The following is a 16,472-nucleotide window of genomic DNA, read 5'->3' as shown; positions in this document are numbered from 1 at the left end:
AAGTTGTCAGAAACAAAGCTCGTCTCGTTGCTCAAGGATATACTCAAGTGGAAGGCATTGACTTCGATGAAACATTTGCTCCTGTGGCTAGACTTGAAGCCATACGCATACTGCTGGCCTATGAAAATCATCATAACATACTTCTATATCAAATGGATGTGAAGAGCGCCTTTCTCAATGGCAAGATTGAAGAAGAAGTGTATGTTGCACAACCGCCTGGCTTTGAAGATCCAAAACGTCCTAACATGGTATACAAGCTCAACAAGGCACTGTATGGCCTCAAACAAGCCCCTCGGGCTTGGTATGACACACTCAAATACTTCCTGAAGAGCAAAGGCTTCATACCTGGTTCCCTCGACCTCACTCTCTTCACGAAGACATATGATGGTGAACTGTTTGTGTGCCAAATATATGTGGATGACATCATCTTCGGCTGCACCAATCAGAAGTACAGTGAAGAGTTTGGATATATGATGCAAGAGCAATATCAGATGTCCATGATGGGAGAGCTGAAGTTCTTCCTCAGTCTTCAAATACGACAGCAACGCAACGGCATCTTCATATCTCAAGAGAAGTATCTCAAAGACTGCCTGAAGAAGTTCGGTATGCAAGACTGCAAAGGCTTCACAACGCCAATGCCAGCCAAACATCATCTGGGTCCCGACGACAATGGTAAAGAGTTCGATCAAAAGGTATACCGCTCCATGATTGGTTCTTTACTTTATCTATGTGCATCTAGGCCAGATATTATGCTTAGTGTTTGCATGTGTGCTCGATTCCAAGCGGCACCAAAGGAGTCGCATCACTTAGCAGTGAAGCGAATTCTTTGATATTTGGCTCACACCCCAACTCTAGGATTATGGTATCCAAAGGGCTCAGAGTTTGATCTGGTTGGATTCTTGGATGCTAATTATGCTGGTGACAAAGTGGATCGCAAGTCTACATCAGGCACATGTCATTTTCTGGGACGATCACTTGTATGTTGGTCTTCAAAGAAGCAGAACTGTGTATCTCTCTCCACTGCTGAATCTGAATACATTGCTGCTGGATCTTGCTGCGCTCAGCTTCTGTGGATGAAGCAAACACTCAAGGACTATGGCATTCATCTGAGGCAAGTGCCACTCTACTGCAACAACGAAAGCTCCATCAAGATTGCCAACAACCCAGTTCAGCACTCGAAGACAAAGCACATTGAAATTCGTCATCACTTTCTCAGAGATCATGTTGTGAAGGAAGATATTGATATCATACATGTCAACACTGAAGAGCAATTGGCAGATATCTTCACCAAGCCCTTGGATGAGAAGAGATTTTGCAAGTTACGGTGTGAGCTAAATATCTTGGAATCCTCAAATGTCCTGTGATCAGGCACACATCCTAACACTTATGCATATTGATGACTTAGATGTGCAACACACGAAGTAAAGTATATCTTCAATCAATGAAGACATACATTCTAAGTGTGAATACATTAATGTGGAATTTGACTTCGGAGCACCACAATAATTGTGCGCTGTGTCTGGGTCTAATACTTCCTATACGGTGGGTAACGCCACCACCAAAGGTTCTGCTCGAAGTGTTTCACTCGTGGCGTTACATTTGCTATGTCTTCACATTTGGTTTGGCTTCAATTTCAACATGTCTTCATGATTATCTTCACTATGTTGAATATATATGTATACTAGTGTTCTGTCCTCTACAGCATTCACTTATAGCTATGTCTTCTTGTTGAATCTTTTGAACTAAGTGAATGTGATCGGACCCTAACCTCTCTATGCTTTCTATCTCAAACTCTATCTCTCCAAGTCATATGCATCCTATTGAAACTATTAAATGTCTTCTCTGCGTCCTTGTCAGCAAAAGATACAGAGACAAACATTAAGTTCGTTTTCAATGCTCATTCCTTCACCTGAAACCCGGAGAAGTGGGAACGACCACCCGACAATCCAGGCGTGCGTGGGACGTGGAACAACCCCCGATATGCTGCATGACAGCCACGTGTCCCTCAGATGTGAATCGCCAGGGGCACCTATGTAATAACGCAGTGCCGCCCCTGTACCTATAAATACACGCCTCACAACAGTCATTATCTCTTCTTCCACTCTCGCACGAACCCTAGCGCCACCGCTAGCCCTCGACGACGCCGGCGACGAAGCGCTTCACTGCCGCAACCTCTCCGACGCCGTCTTCACGCTGACCGCGGACATTGTCTTCTCCGCCGTCGCCGTAGGTGTCCTCCGTCGCCAAGTTAGGGCATGGACGATCGAACTGCTCGGCCTCCTCTTCCACTCCGTCTAGCAGTTCTTCGTGTGGTAAATAAAACTTCCTTTTTACAGCCCCTTTGATCCTATAGCTTCGTCACTTTCTACCACAAGCAGTTTCTGTTCACACAAGTTGGATCTCTTACATACTGCATCTCATAATATGCCTAGTATATTCACTTGTACTTCACAAAGTAGTTAGATTCCTCACTTGTACTGATCCATGGATTCGTACAAATCTGGAACCAACTCCTTATCTATGAGTGAATGTCTTCGCACAATGAGGTCAATGTCTTCTAAACTGATTTATCTTCAAAATCTTCTGAGAATGCATATGACCTCTTCCCCTTCCCTCACACCTTAATGCTGTCACAGGTACATGTCCGTGGGAGAATCTCTTGGTTCTCATAGTCTGCATTCATTTGCAGAATTCTTACAACATCATATAAATTCTCCCGAAGCCAGTTCCTGTTTGTCCAGCAAGCGAAAACCTTTGAAGCCTTTGAACGTATTGAAGCCTTTTAGTTTAAAATTCATGGCTTCAGAGAAATCTGCAAGGAAGGGAGGCAGACAACGTCGTGGCGGAACATCAAGAGATCTGCCTGATGACCTCTCAGAACTTTACAAGACAGATCCTGAAGAGGATTATAATCAGCGCAAGACCCGAACCCAGTGGATTCGAAGATATTGGGCAGAACAATGGTTCAAATACCGGTTTGTGACCCAAGAATATGCTGAGAAAAACACCATCAAGCGACCGTGGGGAGACATCCTATACAAGAATCTTCAACCCGGGTCCAGAGAAGAAGCCATTGAACAAGGCTTCTATCCCTGCATGGTCCGAGGGCCACAGCCTGCAGATGCACACCCATCGTCACTACTATGGTGCCGTGAAGACAATCTGTTCAAGCGCAACTTCCCGTTTGCCAAGAACTCAGCGAAGCAGAACAAGAAGTCTTTGGGATTAGACTTCAACCCTGGTCCCTCTGCTCCCCGTGCCGATGGAACTCGCGAAGCTGAACCCAATCTTCTTGGGCCCTTCTACAACCTTGAAGGTCTCATCACCCATATCGTGGTTCAAGGGACTGCCTTGAATGAGCCTGCAGATGACGCTGAATCAGATGAAGCGTCTGCAGCGCCGAAGCCAAAGAAGCTGAAGCAGCCAAAAGCTTCAAAGCCTGCCTCTGCACCAAAAATCTCACGGGCGAAGCCACTGGCCACTGCACCTCCTGAAGACAGTGTGCAGTCTGAAGATTTGTCACACATCTCCAAGCCCCAGAAGGTCAAGATGCCTCTGCCACACATCGGCCAAGAACTGACAGCTGCTGCCATTCTGCGAAACAATGCCATTGACCTGTCCAGTGATGAAGATCTTGCAGATGACGCTCTTGAGCAACTCATCAAGAGCAAAGAAGAAGCAGAAATCTTCAATGATCTGCCTCTCTTTGACGTGACAATCATCCACAACTTCATTGATGAGTGGTTTGACACGCCCAACATCAGCTTCGAAGATCTGCAACTACCCATTGGCCTCAGTGTCGCCTTCCATGGCGCCATTGCTTCAGAGCTAGCTCTCGCTCAGCGCATCATCGAACTGAAGCAAAAGATTGACTATGAAAAGGCTCAGTTCAAGAAGCATATGGCCAAGCTCAGTGTACAAGAGGTGAAAAACTTTAAGATTATGCTGCACGAGCTCAAAGAAGCCTTTCTCAAGAAACGCGCAGAAGCTCAGGGTTCTCGGGAGCGCATGAAGAGCCTGGCTGACAAGTGTGTGCAAGGCTACAACGAGGCTAAGAAGCGCAAGGCCCTTGGGCGTCCGGGGATTGATCCCAGGATGGCTGCTAAGCAGAAGAAGAAGCCCACTGTGGCCGAACCCAACGCACCAAGGCGGGAAGCAGATCCCATTGTCTTCCCAACTAGCATGACTGGCTCGAAGCCAAAGGCCCGGTCAACCGCTTCAGAGCTGAAGAAAATGAGGACTGCTGAGGCTGAAGCCAGAAAGAGGAAACATCCTGAAGCCTCTGCTACTGCTCCCTCCAAGAAGAAGCGGAAGACCAAGAAGGAACGGGCTGCTCCCACAGAGCCCTTGATTATTGAACCCATCTCCATGGTTCGCCCTGACGCTGAACCTCAAGAACGTCAACTAACTGTCCATGAGCCTACTTTCACAGAGGCTCATGACGTTGAAGACTTTCCAGCAGCTGATCCCATCGCTGTTGAAGACATTGGTCACCATGACCATGTTGAAGATGATGCAGTTCTTCCTCAGCTCGAGCACCAACAGGTATCATCGCATGTGCTAATGCATAGCGAGCTCATCAGCATTGGTCGTCCTTTGACGCCAATTGCTCAGGATGCATCATGGGCTGATCGCCCACAAGCACAAGAGGAAGAAGACTTTGAGGCCCAGCCAACTCCAACTCCACAGGCGTTGCCAGCGTTACGCAGGCTTCGCAAAGGACCAAGGCCTCCAGTCTCTGAGTCTGAAGCTAAAGCTGCTGAAGACATTCTGGATGCATCAGCCGACGAAGAAGAAACCCCAAAAGTTGCTACTCCCCTGTCCCACCAAGAAGTTGTTCTCGAGGAGAACATGACTGTGACCGACCCTCCAGGTCATCAAGTGGAGGTTGAAAATCTTGAGGCTGCCACCACCAACACCAATGAAGCCACTGACGCTGTCATGGCTGAAGCTAATGTGGAGCCTTCACCAACCCAAGCACCAGAAGTCAGCGAAGCCACTGATCCCACTGCTTCTGTTCCTGCGCCTGCTGCTGGTCCTCAGTTCGACTATCATGTTGAGCACAAGCCTCAGGTACAGAAGTCAATCCCAAGATTGCCCAGGTTTCCAAGTCCTGCATCAGCACCTGAATCCTTTAATATCAATGGCTTCAGAGCAGACAACACTTTCTTCAATAGCTCCAGGAACCCCTACTCAAGGGAAAGAATATCATCTGATCGGTTCTGGAGCTATCCGTAGCGAAGCTATTACTCCTGCATTCTATACAATCAAGGTCGCATCTTCCCACATAAGCATCTTGACATTGAAGCAATAGCTGGTCTGCCCTGTCTGGAAGAAGCTCTGGATTGCTTCAAAGAGGTTGGACTGCTGTCGTTCGTCACTGACCAAGAGCATTGGAATGAAGAGTTGCTGCTCCAATTCTATGACACACTTCACATCCGCGGATACAACAGAGATCCGAAGACTTGGGTCCTGGAGTGGATGACAGGAAACATTCATCATGAAGCCAAAGCCTTTGACATCACTGAGCTCACTGGTCTACCCACTCCTGGTGATCTCTACGAAACTGGCTGTCAGCTTCACAGTGAAGCCGTGGAGAGCATCTTTCAGAAGCCTGAACCTAATATGAGTCAGATGCTCAGTATGATGAAGCCATTTCCCCAAGATGATGCGTATCCCAAGGAGTTCCTTGTTGAAGACCTTGAGTATCTGCCAAGGACTATTTATCATATCATAAGGCGAACTCTCTGGCCCATCAAAGGACATTCTCCACATGCCAAGCTGGAAGGTGCAATGAAGACCTTGGTTTTCTATATTCTTCATGGCAAATGCTTCAATGCACAGGACTTCTTCATCCGCCAACTTGCTGCATCAGGCTCTGATCTTTTTGGCTTGAAGTTCCACGCTCCATGGATAATGCGGCTGATCAAACTTCACTCCGCTATCTCATATCAGCCATCTGCTCGCAATCATTGGATCTTTCTGCCTGATGTGGATATGTCTATTGAAGCCATTTATCCTGAGCCTGCCAAGGAACCTCTAAGTCTTCAGAATGCAGAGCATCAAAGTTTTTCTCAGAACATTGAAGGAGTTGAAGCACTCACTCGTGTGTATCCTTTGGCTGGCAATACACATGCACCGCATCCTGCTCTCACTGAAGCCACCGACAGCACAACTGCCCAACGACCCAAGAAGCGCACTCGTGTTCTTAATGACCGAGAGCTTCTGGTGGCTCTTCATCAGAAACAGGATAGGCATCATGACTGGCTGAAGCGCCAAATGCAAAGCCTCTTGGTGGATGTCAACCGCATTCGCAATCTTGCCACTAAGAATGCTTTTGTTGCCCATGAAACCTCTCGACGCACATGGAAAGGGCTGACGCTGATGTGCTCTGAAGATGATCTTCAAGAGGATGGCTTCTCTAAATGCTTCAAGTTTGACTCCACACCTCCTCGAAGGGCAGTGCTGCGACGAACTCCATCTCTTGAAGACTCTGAGTTCTCTTCCTCTGCTGCAACTGTGAATGCCAGAGTGATCGAGGATGAAGACGATGCTACTTCACCGCCACCTCCTTCAGCATGCTTCGACACCGCTCCAAGTTCTTCTGCACCGCCAAACACCACCGACGACCCTGCTGCTTCACCTACTCTTCATGGGAACGAGTAGATGCTCTATGTCTTCAAACCTTTTTGGTCCTTACTGACAAAAGGGGGAGAAGCATATGAGTTTGATAGTCTTCAAGCGGGTCCATATAGGCGGGTGCTTTATATTTTGCTTCGTGTTTAGAACTCTCATTTTGATACATTTGGTTCTTTGAGTTGTAACACTTAAACTCGATGGTCATCTACTACTTATTTGCCACTTTGTGATGCGATGATAAATTCCGCATGTGCGACGATAAATTCCGCACTTAGATCATTTTGCAGACGTCCATTTTCCATTATGCATGTCATTATCTTCACATACCTTCACATGCATAGTGGATTGTCATCATAAGTTGAAGAGGATCTCCACAAGCACAACCTGCCATGTGCATTTGCATTCCAAAAGCAAATTACTTATATGCACATCTTCAGGGGGAGCCCTTGCAATTTATGAAGACAATTCCTTATCCTTTAAAATTTCACATATTATATTCCCCGTTGAAAACTTCAACTAGTTTGTCATCAATCACCAAAAAGGGGGAGATTGTAAATGCATCTAGTGCCACCCCTAGTTGGTTTTGGAGTATTGACGACAAACCTAGTTGAGGGACTGATGTGTTTGTGAGAATTGTAGGATAACATAGGTAGAAGTCCCTCATTGATTCGGTTTTCCTACCAGAGATGACCCTTAAAAATGTATGAAGACATTGATGTCAAAGGTGGTATATGAAGATATTCACATTGAAGACTATGGCAAGAGAAGACATCGCATGAAGCCTATGGAGCTCGAAGACTTAGATCTTTCGTAGTTCTTTTTCTTCTTTGTTGACTCATAGAACCACCGTACTGTTAAGTGGGGTCCAAGTGAACCAGTCAGAATGACTGAAGTGATGCTTAACCAAAACCTATGTCTTCGAGTGAAGACTATGAGAGTGAAACTTGTCCAGAGTCGGACAAGTCAGCTTTGCTTGTAGCCCAAGTAAAGCTGCCGCGTGAGTTTGAAATCTGACCGTTGGAACACGTGTCAGTTCCTTAGTGACCCAGGGTCATTTCGGACAAATCAGGTCGGGTCGCCTAGTGGCTATAAATAGCCCACCCCCTACAACCATAAACGGTTGGCTGCTCAGAGTTAGAGTACGGCTTTTGTCATTTGAGAGCAACCCACCTCGAAGACTTTGAGAGAGAATTCCTTGCGAGGATAAAGCCCTAACCACCCAGAGCCAAAGAGTGTTAGGCATCACTTAAGTTTTCTTGTCTGTGTGATCTGAAGACTTATTACACTTGAGGACTGTGAATCCTCCAGCCGGTTAGGCGTCGCGTTCTGAGCATCCAAGAGTCATTGTGGATCGCCGGTGAACAAAGTCTGTGAAGGTTTGGGAGTCTACCTTGAAGACTTACCAGAGTGATTGGGCGAGGTCTGTGTGACCTTAGCTCAAGGGGAATACGGTGAGGACTGGGTGTCCTGAGCTGCGTGTTCAGGACTGGGTGTCCGGAACTGTGTGTCGTCAGGTTTAAATAGCTAGCCGCCCCAACCAGACGTACAGTTGTCACAGCAACTGGAACTGGTCCAACAAATCATTGTCTTCAACGAGTCACTGGTTTCATCCTTCCCTTTCCTTTACTTACTGTTACTCCTTGTGAAGTCATTGTATGATTGCTCTATCTTTTGTCTTCACTGAGTGACTGTGTGTTCTGTTTGGCTTCATAATATCTTCCTATCTGATCCTTACTACATTGCTGTTATTAGTCATTGTGCTTTCACTCCATTGAATACTTGACTATGGTTTGCCTAGTGTAGTCTACCTTCCGCTGCATGGTAATAGGTTTATTTCTATTGTTTGTCTTCAAAACTTCCACGTTTTGAAGACTTTCATAAAAATTGCCTATTCACCCCCCCTCTAGTCGATATAACGCACTTTCACTAGGGTTGCTAGCCAGACAAGTAACATGTGATTTGTTACTACCTTTTTCCTCTTTTCTTCCTTGTTCTTTTTCTTTCTTTTTATTTTTCTTTTTTGTTTGTTCCTTTTTTCCTTCTTCTTTTTCAAATGCATGGACTTCTTATCAAAATCGATGAACTTTTTTTTAAATCGAATGAACTTTGAATTTGTGAATAATAAGTAATTTTGATTTTTTAATGAAAATCAATGAACTTTTTTTCAAATCCGTTATCTTCTATCTATTATATACTTAAGACAAGAGGCAAACAAGTCATCACGTTTATCGACACATATTAAATTATCTCAACCATCAAATTTTAATATAAACGGCTGAGATTTAAAGATATCACGTTAGATACAAAAAATATTGTGTGTAGGCATATATTGTGTTTCACGTCTCCAGCCTAGCACGTACAAGCATCTATGATGGGAAAGTGCCATCACAATTGCATAAAATAAGTCCATCATTGGTTGGGCCGGTTTCAATATTGGCCCATTCCAGTACACGCAACACAACGGAATTCATTAAAAAGCGCTAAAAACAGCGTAAAAATAAGGCTCCCCATGAGGATTCAATCTCACAACATCAACCTCTGGTGTGTGTTGACCAACCACTCTACTAACCAGGCTCTACTGAATAATTGGGGCTTAAACTATTTAAGAAGTAAGTATAACCACGCTATTTACTGCATAAACAAATTCGAAAAACGTGTTTTTTGAAAAAAATGTGAAGAAAATTTGAAATTTTGCAGATTTCAAAACAAACCACGAATTAAAAAAGAGTTCACGAATTCAAAGAATTTCCATGAATATGGGAAAAGTTCAAAACTTGGAAAATTTTCATCATTTTCAAAATTAGTTCATCGATTTTGCAAAAATTTCATCGCTTTTTTAAAAAATATTCAATTTTGAAAAAAATATTCAATTTTGAAAAAATTCATCAGTTTTGAAAAAGAAGTTCATTGATTTAGAAAAGGTTCATCAATTTTTGAAACATGTTCATCGAATTGAAAAATAGTTCATCAAATTAAAAAAAAGTTCACCGATTTTCGAAAAAAGTTCATGTATTTTGAAAAAAGTTAATCGATTCGAAAAAAGTTCATCGAAAAATGAAAAAAGTTCATCGATTTTTAAGAAAAAGTTCATCAATTTGAAAAATCAAGTTCGCAAAAATGTTCATCCATTTGGAAAATAAGTTCAAAACATTGAATTGTTTTCGTCGATTTGAAAAATAAGGAAGAAAAAAGGAACGGAAATGTAGAGCTAATAAAGAACGCGAAAGATGAACAATGTTAGATGATGTAGTGTGGCCGAGTGGTTAACCTGTCGCGCTGTATTATAGGAGGTCACGGGATCGACTCATTCCTCCCGCAATTCTTTCGCGTTTCTGGAAACAGGAGAAAGAAAACCTACAGATAAATGGGCAGCCCAGTTAACGCGGCTCCAGGCGCCAGTTAGGAAAATTGTCTTTAACCCACGCCTGCAGCGCCAAATAGGGTTTGCCCCAGCAGCCACCCCTAGAAAAAGGAATCCCGAACAGCCTGTGTTTTAGAAAAGCGCATGGGTAGACCTGAGGCTTAGGCACCCCACGCGCTAATCTTAGCTCAACTTTTGTTACACACGGAGAAACAACACGGGCCAATGTAGAAGGAACGGTACCTCTCTTTCCTTCCCTCAAACAAACAGCAAACTGCCAGATCACCAAGAATAAAAAAAGTATCAAATTAGAATACACTAGTCGTCAACCCGTGCGTGTGCACGGGCTAGTTTGTGTGCACTTTTAATAATATAATTACTAAGTAGGTACTTTGAAGAAGTTTATTCCTGAGATGGACAAAAAAAAATTGTGACATATACAAAAGATTGAAACTTGAGATTGCACTTTGCAATGCTTCCAAGACAAATGTTTCACTGGAAGCTTTGTAGTTGTGTGTTATACTCTAAACGATAAACTGTAACATTATATATTGAGAGGTTTAGGAGAAATCTTTAATAGACTAACTACTAATGAGCCTAATCATTACTAATGAGCAAGTAGGCTAAGCATACTACACTTCCACATGTTCTTCATACAGTAAATAGTGGAATTTATTATACTTTTTTAAGTGTATCCTATGTTATGCTAGTCTTTGTCCTTGAGCGGGAAATTAATACTCGTAGCATTTTATGTGTTAACATTTTCCTTTATGCAAATCGATCTAAGTTGTTATAATGTCACATTGCAAGAAATAATCTTCTTGAATAAGCCATTGTAACTCAGTCTTACTGGACAATTGTCTTGATATACTATTTGTTTCTCTCTGTCGTACGTTAGAATTTCAGCAGAGTCAAAATAGTAATGTCAACCAAACGCAAGCTTGATCAGACCAAAACTTTCCACTCGTCCTTCCCATGAAAATTTTTACCTAAAAAACAAAAGCAGGTTGTTACCATTTCTATTTTACCGTAGACTTTGGTAAAGGAACACATAAAATGTCTCAGAAATTATGTTGACATTGCAAACGGACATCAAAGTTTTTCAAGTGACTTGTAGTGTTTTTATTTTCTTTGGTGCCACTCCAATATCGATATTTTACCTTATAATCGTTTTTGTGTTCTTTGGTGCCAACTGCATTACTAAACTTTATTGAATAAAATTTAAAAAAGATAGCTACCCTAACCAACATTGGGGTGATATTCATTCCTTTGTATTAAGTATGTGCAAATTTCCTTCCACCACTGATTAGAACATGAAGACCTGAACAACAGCAAGCGAATTGGGCTATGAGACTGAAGAAATGGAACCCAATCAGTCCATGAGTGTCCATACAGAGAAATAAATGAATACAACGCGATGAGGAATAAATAGATCGGGTGGTATATATATCTTCATCGAAGCCCTGCAATTGAATTGTCACATGACATGATGGGCGTAGTTGCTATTGTCAAAAATAAGAACCCGGCTATGAACATACAGAAGAAATCAAATCAAATCATATCATGGTAAATATGTGACAAATAAATGACAAATGTAGAAATTACATGCTTGTACGGCCTTTCTCATGTTTCCGTGGTTTCGTCCAAACCCCATAACGATGATGATCAAGAACAGCAAATTGGATGGTGGTCTGCCTGGCAACGTTTCTTTGCCCTTAGCTAGCAAGGTACATGTGTATTGAGGCATGGAGGAGATATACAGGCTGGAAATAGGCTAAACAAATTATTTGAGGTTTATGAAAAATACTTCAATTAGTTTGAAGCCAGGAAAGAGCTATCATGTGAAAACTTGAATATATAGTGCTAATCGTACGTGCAGCAACCTAGGTCAGTATAGGCTCACAAACCAGTGTAAGAGAATAATTTAATAACATGCAAGTATATTTTATGACTAATAACACTTAAGGACATTCCTCCTTTTCTCTAGTTTACATGCCTGCACCTGCAGTTTACATGTCTGCTACATCTGTAATTATCAGTTATTGTTACAAACAAACAGGTAGGGTGGTCTCTTTAGTTTACAAAAATATTGGACCCTTATTTCTGTGTATGCAGCAAACGAAAATGTTAGTACCTTAGTAAAAGATCAATCTCGTCCTTGGCCTTGTCTCTAATGATGAGATTCAAGTTGTGTTGTTTATGGGGCATGCATATTGGCCATACAGGTCCTTCTCCCATGGCTCAGGTTGACCGTTTGAAACCTCTGCATTATCCACCACAGTCCTGAGTAAGTGTCATCTTTTATCTCTTCACCGACGACCTTTCTCTTTCTAGTGCCCAGGACTCGGTTTTTGTTATGTCGACTAAGGAGAGAATACACCACAATGAGCGATGGTTTGGTAGAAGATTGTACCTAGAGTGGAGTGTATTTTCTTTAGATGGAATAGAAGAGTCTACGTGCAGGAAATTGCAGCGGACATCCAATGTAATTAAAACTGATGTTAAACGCAAAAGGAAACATTACATGTGCCACATCAGAAAGAAATTCCAATGCTTAAAAAAAATAAAAAATTTGGGTACTAATAGTCTATGTTATTAAGCATCTGATAACTAAACGATCATAAAATCTGTCATGTTCTGAAATTGAAACAACTGATACTATTTTTTGTTTGGTTGTCCATACAAAAAAACAAAAGCAAGATGATAAATTAATACGTTTTTCAAAAATGTTAAATAGAATAGCAGTTGCAAGTTCCAGGGGTAAGTAGTGACTGACAACAAATTATACATTAAAAGCAGAAGTGGAACATCCTGGCAACATATAGAATAGGCATGTTAAAGATGGAAATCGAGTCCCATGTTCCAAAAATTACTATTGCCAGGTATATGACCTGCAGCTGGCATGCATCAAGTCGAGTCAAACAGGAATCTAAACATTGTAAGAAATTAACCGAGCAATCTCTCTCCTCGAAGAATCTCAGAAGATATGTATTCACCTGAAGCATATAGCAGTTTTTAAATATGATTTTGAGAAACTTAGAGAATCTTGCCTCTAATTACCTTCTGAAATATCAATAATAATACGATAGGAGATGAGGCGTACTAACTATTATTTCTCATTCATGCACAAATAACTCAATCTGCAGCTAAAGGCTGAATAAAAAATAATCTATAGATGTACATACACTATATGCGTGTAAGCATAATGAGTATAAATTCCACACTTGCAAGAATCATTAAAACATATTCAACGACATGTGCATGCGTAATCCAAAAGGTAGTAAATTCTAGCGAAGAGTTTTGTACCATATACATACATGCAGATTGTATGACAATAATTAGATCGTTCCCACTGCAACCAAGCAATAGCCCTGTACTCAAAGATTGCAAGATTCCCCCAAAAAAGAGCAAAAATCTTCGCCTAGACGTATCCGTGTGATTTCCTTGATCTGGTGCTACACAGTAGCACACCCAATTACTCTCCAAACCCTGATGCAGTGATTGCACCTCTAACTCTGTATTGAATATCTCCTCCTTATTTTCCTGAAAGTGGAACACAAATATTATTACCTAACACTGCCTCTGTAGAAGATCTAAGCAACCGATCTCCATGCCCCCTCCATAGGCTCAAAACGAAATAGATATGAAATCATATCAACATATATTGTTGTTATGGATGAGAATTTAGTGGAAAACCTCATGCCATGCATCAATGTCTTTTCGATGAAAAGGCCATCGCAGAAAATTTCCATTAACGTTAGCAAAAGGGGTTACAGTCTTACAGGTCATCCAGAGGCCCTTGGCGACATCCTTAACGTTGTTACTTGATTACTTCAAACCTGACCTTGATGCCTCCTGCACTGACACCACATGTACAGCTAGAACCACGTGAATCGTTTTTCTTTCAATCTGAGAGTTGGCTGGGATTAAAATTGAGATCCTGAGAATAGAGCTTCCGAGTACAGGTTTCCCATCGTGTGTTCTCACGTCAGTGCGCCTGCATCCGAGGAGAGATAAGCCCCCAGGTTTGTGTACTTTCACATCTAGGGAGGAGATCAATCAAGTGCTGAGCCTGTGTATTTTAGCATCTTACCTGAAGATCTCTGGCAAGAACAGCGTGAGGATGGCCGACAACGTGAGATTTGACTGGGTCTGGAATCTTGCCTGATGGTCACCGGCAAGAACAGCACGAGGATAGCCGGCGGGGTGGGATTTGATTGGGCCCGGCGTGACTATCACGTGAAGCAGGCGAGGATCATGCGGCGGCGAAGGAGAGATTATGATTTTTTTTTCTTTCCCGCTGATTAGGGATAGGCGGTTTTTTTAGGCAGGTTCGCTGGGCAACCACGTCCAAACAGGAATCCCTTTAGGAAGGGGAGACAGATAAGTGGAAAGATTAATCGTGGGAAGAGGGATTACGGGGAATATCTTACCTGCCCACGTTGAAATCAGGGGGGGCATAGAGATTAGAGGGGAGATCTCTTTAGGCCCACCAGAAAATCAGGGGAGCAGAAAGATTAGAATCATGGGGGAGAGGGAGATTGGGATCGAGCGTTGCCACGCTCGCTCGTGAAAGAGCTTTTCCACTCTTTACAACCATTGTTTCAATCTGGGCCAGTATAGTTTGGACCCATAAAATTGACGGTTGAGAATTTCTCTTTTTTCTATAAAATTGAGGTTGAAAATTTCTCTTTTTTCTATAGTTAATTAGATTAAATCTGGCCATTATAACTTGGTCCCACCGAGATTAACGGCTCTTATTTACTAATTAACGTGGTAATTTCTTGGGAGTCACAAATTAGTATAGGTATATATATATATATATATATATATATATATATATAGACTTGCTAAAGTGAGCCAGAGCGTAGAATTATGATTATGCGCGCTGCCCATTGAGCCGTAACTAGATTAGGAAAAAAGTAACTGCATGTGCACCCCTCCGCAGATCCAGCCCACCCCACGTGGTTCCACACTTTCTTTTGATCGTAAGTGGCAAGCCACATGTAGTAATTTGCATTTTATGTGTTACTACAGCCTGAAACTTTTCAACTTTACAGTGATCAGCCATGTGAAAAATCGCTCAATTACTTTAGCAAATACTCTCGCTTTACCATTGGAGAACTCTTATTACTACTAATTCTCAATACATTTACTAGGACAATTGTCCACACAGTAACGGTTATGATGGTTGATTACTATATTCCATAGTTTTTTACGAGCCATGGAAATGGAAGCGAACACTAATAAAACAAGATCGGGCAGCAGTAACATAATAAATTCTTTTACTATGTTTCCTATTGTTCATTACTATGTCATATGTGCGCGGGATCGTGAACGAGTGGGAGGCAAGAGTAATGAAATTAATATCGTTACTAGGTTTTCCACTAAATTTACTACTAGGTGGAAGAAAAATACGCGAGGTTCGATGGTTCCTTGATTACAGAGGCGAGGGAGTGGTGCGCGTAGTCTGACCGGAGCGCACGATTAACAACTTTGCGCTCAGGCGCACTTTAGCGCAGCCGTATATATATATATATATATATATATATATATATATATATATATATATATATATATATATATATATATATATATATATATATATATATAGGAAAATGGTTGTGTACTCCTGGGAGTACGTACTCCCGCTCCTCATATACCACATAGATGAATCTTTTATACCTTTTTATTATTTTTAATATACTTCATTAGTAATTATTAGATATCCCAAAATGAGTTTCATAAAAAAATTCATGTGCGTCTATGTATTTTTAAATATTTACGTATATACTGATGTGTTTGTACGTGAAAAAGTATATTACAAAAAGTACGTCGCAGATGATATTTTTTCAATTAAACTCATATTGGGGTATATTAGAATATTTAATGAAGTATATTGAAAATAATAAAGAGGTATAATTAATGCGTATATAAGGTATATATGATACTGCAGGCTTCTCCCTCGATGGTCTTGTTTTTTAAAACCCTCTACATAATTATTTTTCCAGTATCAATACACTATCTATTTTTGTAGAGCACATACAAGGCCTTCACATCATCAAGTATATGCAGCCCCTCACATCCTATTTTTCAACTCATGCGAACCTTCCGTATCATTGAACACATGCATGCCCTCTAGATTATTATTTTCTTACTTTTTTTCAGCAACAAATTGCACCTAAATTAGAAGGCCACTGGTGCAACCAGCCTTCATTTACTAGGTATGAGAGCATCTCCAGCCGTTGCCCTCCAGGGGCCGCCTAAAATCGCCGCCTGGTAAATGGGCCTGGGGCAAGTTGGTCCCCAGCCGCCGGCCCCAGGGCCGCCCCAGGCGCGATTAAAAAAAACTATAGCAAATTTCGGCGAAGTTCGGCTAAACACGACTAAATTTCAGCAAACTTGGGCATATATTAGACATGTTCGTGGATTTTCATTACATAGCAAAATAGATAACTAATCTAAAAAAAAA

General features: G+C 41.9%; 1 long non-coding RNA gene across 1 annotated transcript; it reads right to left on the bottom strand.

Moving 5' to 3' along the window:
• Positions 1 to 11,384: 11,384 nt before the first annotated feature.
• LOC123154388 (uncharacterized) lies at positions 11,385 to 14,446 on the bottom strand. Its single transcript, XR_006476825.1, has 4 exons — positions 14,094 to 14,446; positions 13,783 to 13,997; positions 13,318 to 13,543; positions 11,385 to 12,413 (listed from the first exon to the last, which is right to left on the bottom strand). It is a non-coding gene; the product is annotated as an uncharacterized lncRNA (long non-coding RNA).
• Between the last annotated feature and the right edge of the window lie 2,026 nt (positions 14,447 to 16,472).

This window comes from Triticum aestivum, chromosome 7A (assembly GCF_018294505.1).
Source record: "Triticum aestivum cultivar Chinese Spring chromosome 7A, IWGSC CS RefSeq v2.1, whole genome shotgun sequence".
NCBI lineage: Eukaryota > Viridiplantae > Streptophyta > Magnoliopsida > Poales > Poaceae > Triticum > Triticum aestivum.
The sequence above is the reverse complement of the archived record's forward strand: the minus strand, read 5'-3'. Positions and strand labels throughout refer to the sequence as shown.